Below are 12,546 nucleotides of genomic sequence, written 5' to 3' on the forward strand. Positions count from 1 at the left end.
CTCTTGGCACCCACTCCAAAGTTGCATAAAGCCCCAGGTAGTGGTATGAGTTGTCTACACAGTAAACAGAGTCCAGCTGTTCCTTATTCCGTTTTATTGTCATTGCTCTGTGTTTGCAGCCGTTTTTCCCAGGCTTGAAATGCAAAGTGCATTGTATCTAGAAACTGACGATTGGAGATTTTTATCCATTTGCTGTGTCTAGTGTGATAGCACAAGCAGTGTGTTTTATACTTAAAACACAAGCTGGTTTTATATAAAAATGCCTGTGATTCGTCAGCTTGGGCTTAGGGAAGCTTCTTGATAAATGCATCCTGGTAGGCAATTAAGAAAGGGACAAGATAATGCAGGGAAATTATATTTCTCTCGTTTTGCACAAGATTCAGTGCTGTTCCCTTCGAATATATCAACTGCTTCTATCCTCATGCCACATTGGAATTTTCCTTTTTGCAATTTATGGGTGCACGTTGGCTATGTATCATTGCTCTTATTTAATTTCATGGCAAAGACAAGCAAACCCACACTCTTCTCTAAGCTACACCTTGCTGCAAACAACAAATCGAAGAAACATATGCATTCTCTTGGAGAATAAGGCAGGGAATAAACATTGTTCTGAGGAGGGGGGGTTTAGGCTTCTCCAGATGCTGATCTCTGGGGCACACACAGCAGACACACAGCCCACAAGGGCATCCTGAGCTAACAGGAAGTATGCTGCAACTCTGGCCATTGGAGAATTGCTCAACAATTAATTTTTCTAGTAGTGGTAATGCACACCAAATTCCCAGCAGACTTAACTACAGCTTCAAAGCTCAGCAAGCAGCTTTCGACTGTAATATTATGTTTCCTTAGCTTTGCATGTATTTCAAATACTTCACTCTGCAAGGTTCTCTTGACACCTTGATTTTAGAGGTGGGTCTCAATGCTTTTGTTATATCTAGGAAGCTTGGTTATGTTATCAGCAATGGAAGGTGATTGCCAATAGAATTACCATTTATTGCCCCAGTCCATTCTCTCACTAATCTTCTATCTCTACTGTTACAATATTATTACCAGAAAGAATGGCCTGGTCTCAAAGGTTCTGCTTGAGGACTTATCTGAGAGTTTCTGAGAGTTGGAGAACAACTCTTTCTAAGGCATTACTAAGTAACAACAACAGCACATTCTCATTGAATACAAACATTCCTAAACAATAAATGTCGATGATCATATTGAACCGACTTAGCAATATTGTGTTACATACTTTAATTCTTTTCATTATACAGATGAAAAACACTTGACAGTATAGTAGATTACATTATTCCACAAGGTGGATGGCCTGAATGTTGCTGAGAAAGATCTCCAGTCTTTCTTTTGGACCAGACTCTATGCTTAGTTTTATGACTGCACTATCCTCTCTAGTGACTCACTTCCAGAGTGCAACCTGGTATCCAAAATTAGATTTTCCATATCAGACAGGCTATGAAAACATGAGATGATGAATAGGAAGCTCTGATATATTATATATATATATATATATATATTATATATATATATATATATTATATAGAGAGAGAGAGAGAGAGAGAGAGAGAGAGAGAGAGAGAGAGAGAGAGAGAGAGGGAATTTTATGTTAGTGGACTCTTTGAGCATAATTAGATCATCTCTTGTCTCAATTAGAGACTGTTGGAGAAGACTAAGAAACAGCACAGCTTTCTGGGAAACTGCAATGACTATGATAGTCCTGGGTTAATTCTCCCAATAGTCTCTATTCATTATATCTAATTTGGATATAGATTTTGCACAGAAGTAATATTGGAATGAGATGCGGGGAAAACTGAGTCCAAGCATATGGCAGCTACCATTTTTTCTTAGATTTAGAGGTGAAGTCCTAAATGTTTATGGCTGCAACTTGCCAGTAGTATTTGAGAATGACGCTGAAGTCCCTCAAGAGGGATTTTCCAGGACTTTTAAAAAGAGCTGCAGTGATGAGGTGGAGAAAATTTATCAGCTAATTACTTTGCATTAAGTTTCAACTTAGCTTGTCTAACCATTAAAGCCTGGGGCCTGTATTTTAGAAATCAAAGAGGGTCAAGGGCAGCTTTGGTTCCTATCTCTAGCTTTTACTAGGAAGATCTTTTCTTGACCCAAAGTTGCTTATCTTTTCCTCTCACACCTCTATTGTAGTTAGGACTCAACTTCTGAGTAACAAGAGTCTACCCTGGGTCAATCCTGTTATAGGAATCTAGGGCTCCTCAGGGAAGAGTAACCCTCAGAGTAGGGTGGAGAGAACTGCTGTTGAGCCTCTTCACTCTTCTCTGTACACTAACATGGTCTCCCTGACTATGTCCCGTACTGGGTGGCAGTTCCTTCGCTGGCTCTAGAATTTATCTTGTACATTGTTGGATGTCTGATTCAATGAGAATAGGTTCTTGCTGGCCTTCACTTGAATAATTTGTGCATGTTAACATCAGAAAATTTGTACATATACAGTAGTTGAGCTTTACACAGTTCATCGCCTGCCTGCTCTTCTTTCTCTTCAGCTTTCCTCAGGCAAAGTTGCTATATATTATTATTTTTTCTTTTTTATAAACCATGCTACTACACTACCTGGAGGCTATTGTAATTTGGAAAACAGTGCTTTATTTTCAGTATGTACCTCTGATAATAGCATATTCTCAACTTTCCCTCCCTGATAATTACCAGTCTTTCCTAAGGACATTATTGGACAGTTTTGTATCCCTTGCAGATTCTTTTATCAGGTAAAAGCTGATGGCCTCCAGGGCCAGTGGAAAGGGCACTAGACTTGATCATGCTGGCCTGGGTTCAGTCCCATATTACTGAGCCCACCAGGAGTGAACAGCACAGAGCCAGAAGCAGTCCTTGAGCACAGCTAGATATAACCCCCCCCCATACACACACACACACACACACACACACACACACACACACACACAAGAAAAGAAAAAAAGATACTGTGGTCCAACATGCTCCTTTTTCCTATCAGTTCATCTCAACACAGTTCTTTGTGTGTGTGTGTGTGTGTGTGTGTGTGCGCGCGCGCGCGCATGTGTATGTTTTACTTATATTTTTGTTTGGTTTGATTTTTTTATTTATTTGTTTTATTTTGGTGTGAAGTAAGAGGGAAAGGACAAATGGCAGATTTTCTCACTGAGCTGTGGTATATAGAATAATAATTTAGGGGATCTCCTAAGGGGTGCTGAGGAAGACCAAAGGCCCTGGCATCTCTTGACCAAGAAGGACAATGGTTTGATATGATGGTCCATGGATGAGATGTTGCTCAGTTCCTGCTCAGTTTCTGCCAAAAGTCAGTGATTACAAGGGCTGCCACATTCTTCACTATAACTTGGGTGCTGATGTTCTTCAGAACCACACTCGTGACACTCAGAAGTGGAGTTGGGGGCATGGACCTAGGACCATATTGTAATGGGAAACAAATCCAGTTGGCACATGCAAGGAATGCTGTCAGTGCTGTACTATCTTCCAGTCTTTCTCTCTGTGCTTATAAATTTAAATTACCTTTAAAAAAAGCTTCATCATGGGGGCCAAAGTGATAGCACAGCGATAGGTCATTTGCCTTGTATCAGCAGACCCAGGGTGGACCTCAGTTTGATCCCCAGAGTCCCATATGGTCCCCCAAGCCAGGAGTGATTTCTGATCACATAGCCAGGAGTAACCCCTGAGCATCACTGGGTGTGGCCCAAAAACAAACAAAAAGAAAACAAAAACAAAAACATACCTTCACCATACCTCACCTCTTAGTAATATGCTCTTTGTCCTTGCTTATCATAGTTTGGGTCACATTTTAGGCTCCTGCTGAGTCTACAAATATGCATAGTTTTGCCCACATCACCAAAATGACCCGAAGCTTTAACCAATGCCCTTTATTTTCTATCTCTTGTCCTCCCAGTTCTACCAACTGTTCCATATCTTTCTTTGGCATTATCATTTCTTCAATCTAGAAACATTAATCTATTCCTTAATTTCCCCTATTTTGTTATTCTATATACCACAGCTCAGTGAGAATACCTGTCATTTGTCTTCACTGAAACTGACACAGTCCAGTTCTGTTCAAGTTGTAGCTTAGCTCCATACATTTGTTTTTTACTTTCATGACTTATGGCTGCCTATTATTCCATTTTGTTTATAGACCACATCTTCTTTATATATTCATCTATCATTGAATATTTAGGGTGCTTTTTTATAGATATTAATCACCAGATTGTGAAATCTTTTGAGATAAGGAGTGGAGGAAATGTGTCTTTTCATTTATGATGCCTATTTTGCAAATATCCTACATGATGTCTGGAAATCTATACATAGTGAAAAATGAGTAGGGAAAACATTAATTGTGACATCACATGTACCATTTAAATAGCAGAAATTAGTTTCAGATAATGATAGAAAAAGTCCCAAGTAAGCAAAAATGAGTTTCTTAACAAAAGTCAAATGAATCTGTATAAGCAATATTTTGGACTAAAACTCAGGCCTCAAAAAGAATTATTCTGTAGAACTGAGATATTTTATAGGGGGAATGGAAGTAGGGTAAAGAAAAAGGAAGTGGCCCAATGAACAGTTAGGGAAGGATATTAGTATTTTAGTTGTGCCTGTAGTGTGGTAGCATAGATTTGGAAGATATATGATGCTATACACACCCCTAAAATATGCACAGTCTTACAAATCAATATATATTATTAAAATAGATTTTATTTATTTATTATTTTTGTAATACAAGATAGAACTTTTTTGGAGAGGGGATTTTGGTCCACTCCTGACTTTGCTCAGGGCAACTCCTAGCTCTGCATTCTCAGATCACTGCTGCTAGGTCCTGAGGGAGAATTTTGGAGTGCCAGGGAATCAACCCCTGAACAGCCAAAAAAAAAAAATAGCATCTAGCTTTAAAATATAACTAATAAGTTTAAAAAAAAATCATTTAAGTTCAGGTTAAAAGTTTTTGAACAATTGGCTATCATTAATTATAAAATTTTTTAAGGCTAAAGTCTGGCAAAAGTCAGAAGGCATTCCTGTGGCATTCAAAAATAATCATTTTACCTCCTGCCAAGTTGTTTTCTTATAGACCTCCTACAGCTTCCTGCAGTCCTGTCCTCATTCACTTCAAAAAAGCCTGCCACCCCACCTGCTAGCTGCAATTCCTGCGGACCTGTTTCTGACTGACTCCACCTTTAACAATGCTGAATTTGGTACTCTGCCTGGCTGTCCTTAATGCCCACTGCCGCCAACCACCCCCTTCGCACCAAGGCTTCATTAATTTGTTTGCTACACTTGACTCTCCCTTGCAAGACGTTGACAACACCTCTGGTTCCTTCCCTTCCCCTTTTATGGCGCCGAAGCTCTTCAGAACTCTGCCTGCTTCCCCACCCTTCCAGCCCATGCTGTCCTCCGGACCCCCCTCCTCTTCTCAGCTCATCCTTGTCATAATCAACGCCTCCGCCCAGACGCCTTCTGTACCTGCTATTCACCCACCTCACCGGCCTAAATTGCTGCCTTAACCTGCCTTACTTCACCTACTACACCAACCTTCTGCAATGCGGTATGAAGCTTCAAAAACGTGGCTTAACTTTAAAACTAGTGGTGGAACTTGAACTTTGCCCCTTGGTACCCAATATGATTCCCCCTATTGAAAATTGTAATCAAATTCTTGTCGTTAATTTCTCCTTTCAGTTCATAATTGCCCCCAATTCAACGTTTTTTGCCTGTTTCACTGGTTTATCTCCCCCATTGTTTTACATTTGTTTCTTTAGTCCTAGAACTACTGTGTTTTGGTTGTTTTAATGCCAAAATTAACTGTTAAATCAAAAATTGCCTTATTACCTCTTAAATATAACTTTGTCTCTCTCCCGCTGCAGTATAAAAACAAACAATGCCTCCACCCCAGCCTTATTAAAAGGCCTGGGTGTTACTGGTGTAAGCACAAAAATCTATTCATTGGTTCATACTCTAAAATCTGTTAATGCCTCATAACTGTTGTTAAAAATGTTTACAAACTTAGAAAAAGTTTACACTACTTAACTGTTGAATCCCTAGCAGTATTAGAGCAGAAAAACTGCCGTGGTTTAAAATTAACCTTTTTTGAGGGAGGGGGAAATTTGTGTCATCCTTAGAATAAAATGTTGCTTTTTAAAATAAACTTGACTTAGCTAGAGATAGCATTAGACTTATGGTAGAAAGTCTAGAGGATAGAAATAAACAGGGATTAAGATGAGTCCTGATATAAAAATTGGTCCTCTACCTCATCCTGGCTGTCTAAGCTGCTACCTAATTCGGTCCTTTCATTGGCTTTTTGCTAATTTTTCCTTTGGCCCCAAGGCATTCTGTCGCCTCACAAGTTTGTTAAAAATCCGGTTACTGAGATTGCCCTAATGTTCAGTATAGGTCCAATATCAGTGGCTCTCCTAAATGCACCCCGAAGAACTTGAAGCCTTGGATATACCTCTGAGCTTTAAGGAGTTTTGAGTATCTGGCTAAACGCCCCTGCTTGCTCTGCTCCTGGCTGTGGAGATGCCCATGACGGGGAATAGTTTGGTGCCAGTGTCTGGGTGCAAACATGGCATTCCTAATATTTTGCGCGCAAAAACTTTTAATTTGGTCTCTTGTTGCCATGTCCAGAACTGGAAGCCCACCAAATAACCTAAGACAGGTGACTCCACCCACTTTGCTCTTCTTCTTTTATTATTACAGTAAAGGGGGAACTGTGGGGAGCCTAGCTGATGAAACCTGGAACATAGGACACCTCAGTAATTCCTAATCTGGCCACCCACGTGACCAAAAGGCCCATGCCTTGAGAACAAAGGAAATAGACAAAAATAAAGTAATTCAGAGCAGCCCAATATATCCAGCCAGAAAGAAAAATATAGAGTTTGCCTTTGTGTTAGCAAACATTATTAAGAACTTTGTTTGAATCTTATGCCTTTTAGTAAAACGTGCTCAGGTCTACCTCTGCCCCTCCCTACTACCTGCCCCAATTTATGCTAATGAATGCTTGTAACTGTGATTGGTGTAAAATTTGTAACACCCCTGACGTGTTTCAGCCCTTAAAAGCTGATCCCCCAACAATAAACTTCCCTTTTTGAACAGCATGTGTTGTCTTGAAGGCTTCTTTTACTAATCTCTCTAGTTCTTCTTTACAGGTCGGTTCTGCTCGAGTGAACCCACTAATAACTAGCAACTTTCATTTCCACACCCCCGCGGGTCGGGGGACTCCCACGAAAGTTGCAAACATGCAAGGCTAGCACCCTATCTTTTGTATTATAGCACCAACCTCAGCAAGGTAGTTTTTATTGAATGAAACTTATTCAGAAAATTGTAAAAGGAGGAAAAGAGAGGAAGTAGATATTCAAGAGAGAACATGAGCTTCTCCAGAGAGGTGAAAGCTAAGAAAGAGACATAGAGACAAGCACATGAGATACATATTCAAGGGAGAACATGGGTTTGAAGAACAAGCAAGTAAAAATGATTTTTAAAAGGCCAAAATTAGAGCCAATGACTCCTACCTGCCAGTTCTACAGGTTTTTCATTATATTTTGCTACTAGGTAAATTGCCTGAAATTTATACTTTCTGCTAAAATAATACCTCACTGATGTGCAATATTATCTTGAACCAGCCATGAGTCCTTGATGTCATAAAGTGATAATTATTGCAACATAGAAGAAAAGAAGCGTGCACTGTGTTTTTGGAGCCTTGTTCCCTGTTATTAATTCAGGTGCAGAAGGTTGTGACACTTGTCATCTGAAAGATAATTTTCCTCAGATTTAATAATCGCAGTTAAGTCTCAGATTTGATTTTAATTTCAGGCCTTGATGTCATGAAGTATTAATTATCTCCATTACCTACTGATAATATTCCTGCAAACATGCACAAGTTTGATTGGCAGGAATTTTTATTAATTTACAAGGATGAACTCAATTAAAAAAAAAACTCATTTTTCAGCACCATTCCACATACCTTCTATTGTAGATAGAGTGAAATCCAAATAAAATCAGGATTTCTAATTTGAGGGGTTAGTATAAGTTGGAGTGACTGACCATAGCAGGGTCCAACTACAACCTTGTCTGATCTACCAAATTTGCTGAAAATGGGTTAAGAAACACCTGTGGGACTAATTAAATTCTCAGAGTAAAGAAGAGAAATTTCCCATGTCTACTTGTCTTTATTCTACCGCTCTACATTACCAAGCCATGAGTTTATCTTGGGGCGGGCACAGTCACACCTCATTTAATGAACTAGATTTGTTTCCGAGGTGCTATAATCACACAGACAGAGAAAAAAGGGAAAAGGAAAGAAAAGGAAAACTCTTGACAAGCCCTAATACTTTAAGTGAATTGGTTCCTCTTAGCTACCTGTGGTGCAAACAGCAAAAGCCACATTAGTAGAATTACATGCCTTGACCTAAAAGAAATGGACCCTTGCCTTTGAGATGATCAGACCTGGGTCAACCCTGCCCTGTATCACTTGCAAGCATCATATTACTAGATTTGGAAAAATTCCTCTGATATGCATATTTATTAAACAAGGAAGAATGAGCTTGAGTTGGACTCTCAAGTAGAGAATATGCTAGGGGTGGATTTTCACTCCTCCAACTGTCTCTGCCAAATGGTTTTGTAAAAATGGCACTTTCTGCGTCTGCATCAACAGAGAAAACTTGAACATAGACCTGGGGAGTAATGAGGAAGACTGTTAAAACAAAGAAATTCTACCAATGTCTTTTGCTGAAGTAGTATCTTACACTATAACTACACATAGCAAAAGAATACAACTTTAGATAATGGGTAGTAGAAAATAAATCAGGCATGCTCTAGATTCTACAGGGTAAACTGATGTTTGGAGGATATAGTCCAATAAAATGGAAAAAGTTTGCCATAGCGAATGTCACTCTCTTTTATATTTATTTATTTTATTGTATTTTTGAGCCACACCCACTGTTGATGTACTGTTAATTGGACCTGAAAACACTCCCTGGACATGCCCTGGAAATTGGACTTGGACACAAACACTTCTGAAATGGCAATTGGACTAGGATATGCCTATCTGCAACTGACAATTGTCCCTTACTATAAAAGAAAGAGTCTGGCAGTTATGGAAGTCAGGGAAAAGACAGGAGCAGAGCCTGCTGGGCCGTAAGGGGGCAGAGATAATGCTGTCTACTGCTTTCTCTCTCTCTCTCTCTCTCTCTCTCTCTTTCTCTGGGGGGTTACACCCAACCATGGCAGGTTTAGTCTTGGTTCTGTTCTCAGGGATCATTAGTAACAGTCCTAGGGAATCATATGGAGCACAGAAATCAAATCTAGATTGGCCTTGTGCTAGAAAGTACATTACCCACTCTACTGTCTCTGTGGCCCTCTTTATATTTACTACAGTTTGGCTATAGCCAAATAGCACACCTTAACCTCAGATATTTGCCTTAAACATTACATTTGCTTCTACATTAATGAAAAAGATCCACTTGTGTATCTGAGTGTTTGTGTGTGTATTCATGCACACATAAAGGTAACTATATGGCTTTTGTAAAAATGGCATTTTTGAATAATTTTCAATAATTTAAGTTTTAAATTTAAATTTTCAATAATTTAAAGATAATTAAAAGCAAATTGCTAGAAACAGGACTCAGAAACAGATCTGACACTTACCTTTCTCTCTATCTATTTGGTCTTCTGGCCAGATAGCAAAGAGAGCCATCTTGAACGCCCAGAAAGAATATGTTCAGGACTTTTACCTCAAAGTACAAAGTAGACATAAAAATTGTGAGAAATCTAAAAAAAAGTTCAAAAAATAATAGATTTTGGGAGAGATTCACCATGAAAACACACTCATTCTAGATGACAAGGTTTTGCTTATTCTAAAAAAAAATGCTAAAACTAAAATGATTACATTTTTTTCTGCCTCTAGAAACTCCAGAAAGTTATGGTTCATAAACAAAATGATATGAAAGAAATCTCTTTCCATTGGAGAAATGTGACAGAAAAGGTTCTATGAAAACTTAAATTAATAATGAAAAGTTAATAGAGAGCATAAGCAAAAATAATGGAAATAACTCTATGCTTACATAAAGTACCCAATCACATAAATATTGATACTGTTCACATTTTCAGTGAAATTATATATTTAATACATTTTATTGTTGCGAATACTCAGAAGGGAAAAGTTGTGATTTTTTTTTCTAAATTGCTATAACTATAGATGAAGGTAATATGTTGAACACCAGGTTGAGATGTGTTTTTCTGGAAATGGTGTTGGTCCCACAAAATATTAACATGATTTTTATCCTTTTATGGGATTAAAATATTTAAGATGCATTTATTCACTCAGTCATTACTTTCATTTATATAATACAGATTGATGCAATGCTAAGTGCTCTCAATTATGTAAAATACAGATTTAGTTCTTGCCCTTGCAAAGCTAGTAATCTCCCTGAAGAACTAATTGTACACCCAGAAGCTGAATTAGTGCTTTTTCACACACTGAAACCACTGATAAGACTGGGAACATGGAAAGCCAGGCTTTAATTCTCTGAAAGTCCAGACTCTACAAGATGATTTTGGCCCAAATTCCTCTTTATCTTTCTCTCTCTTTGGCCAATTCCCTTCTTTTCAACTGGATCATCCAACCTACCTCAAAGCTTTTATATATTTCCATGATTTAGAGATATGCTTCACTAAAATCCTGAAACATTCAATAAATACTCAGGTAATCAAAACTAGTTTTGCACTAGCAAACTTTGGTTTCATGTGGACAATATCCCCTGCTTTGCCCTTGTATAATCCTCTGTCAGAAAAGAAGTGCAATAAAAGAACCATATGTAACTATAAACTTTTAATTAGGTTTATTGCAAATGTAAAAAAACATTGATTTGAGTTATGAGCTACATTTACTCATCAAAAAGTATCATTTTATAATCATATACACATTGTTGATACTATTTCATATTCTATTTCTGTGCAATTTAGAGATCCAATGTGTATTTTACACTGGACAACATTTTTTTGATCAGAACAGTCACATTTGACATTAGACACATTAGTCACATCTCACTGATGTAACCTTACTGAAAAACACAATTTTAGATAAAGGTTAGCAAAATTGGTCCTTGACCCATCAGTCTTCAGGCTCACTTATGAAATTTTATAGAATATGTATGATGGAACTTCATTTTAGTTCTATTGAATAAGAAGATTCTAGGGTGGGTCCGAGTCATTCTTTATTTTTAATAATCCTCCTGGGAATTTGATTTCATCAAAAATTTTGAAACCAATTGATCTAAATATTCAGAAACAAAAGCTGGGTGGGGAAAGAACTTACAATATGATTCAAAAAGAAAAAATATTTTCATGCTTTCTTTGACTCACCCTTGAGTATGATTTTTTCCAAACAATAATGGGCATATTTTATGAAATACACAAACAAAAATGGAATTAATAATTTTTCTTTGATTTGATTTGATTTTCAAACATGGTGTATGCAATAGGGTTCTGCTTTGAATAAGAACTAAGTCCTGCTCTAAAATCAGGAACATGTTGGGTCTTTGTGCAATGATGAGAATCAGGCTGGTCATGCCAAGATGCAGTAGACTGGCCACACCAACCAATAGTTTGTTGTTTTTTTTTATCTTGTCTGAGAGAAAATATGGTGCTATTTCTGCTCTAGTCAGTGGATTTTTGGTCTCTGCCTGACACCAGTCTCCCTCACTGGGGCAAATTCTCTCCTGGGAAATGCAAATAGTTTTGTTTGCTTTGGGATAATTGCTTATTTTGAATAATATACACTGTGCATAAGTAATGAGTAAAGAAACTGTGCACATACATGCCTTTCTTCAATTGCCTCCCATTTAGGTCCTAGAAGAACAAGGCATGGAAAGCAAGCTCACCTCCCCCATAATAGTGTCCTTATTTCCTGCATTAGTACATTAACATTGCAGCTGCTTGGTCTCTCTGCTGGGACAGGGAACAGCCAGCTTCAACCTGCTGCCTTGTTTACTAAATAGAATCAGCAGATAATTTCACGGTGGTGTAGACAGCATGAAAATCCCGCTCAAGATTCATAAATCCTCTTTAAATTTGGCCAGCTTACTTCCAGGCTGCCCCCTCATTCCTGGCCACTAAGAAGATACAGTCAGTCTAGGAATAGATCTTGTTTGGGGAAGAGAAAATGTGTGACTAGTTTCCTCCCTGGCCCCAAAGAATGATACAGAAGGAATCCGGGGCAAAAGAGAGAGGGTGAGAGACATTTATTCATCAACTATAGTCCCTGAGTAGAAGAAAGTGAAGTCATAGGTGGACAAGTGTCTCCCGTGAACCTAAAACCAATATTCATTTGATTAAATAAACCACAGCACAGGTGTATTATGAAAAAGGAGGCCACCTTTTTTTTTCCTCCAAAAGTATCTCTTTTGGAAATTTTCTGGCAGTGTAACTCAAAAGAATGAAATCTTGGGAAAGAAAGAGGAGTAAAGTGTAGAAGCAGAGTCAGGAATAGAGAGCACTGAAAAAGAGTCATGAGAAGGAAGACTTGTGTTATTACTAAGCATCTGAAACTAAGAA

This window comes from Suncus etruscus, chromosome 12, assembly GCF_024139225.1.
Source record: "Suncus etruscus isolate mSunEtr1 chromosome 12, mSunEtr1.pri.cur, whole genome shotgun sequence".
NCBI lineage: Eukaryota > Metazoa > Chordata > Mammalia > Eulipotyphla > Soricidae > Suncus > Suncus etruscus.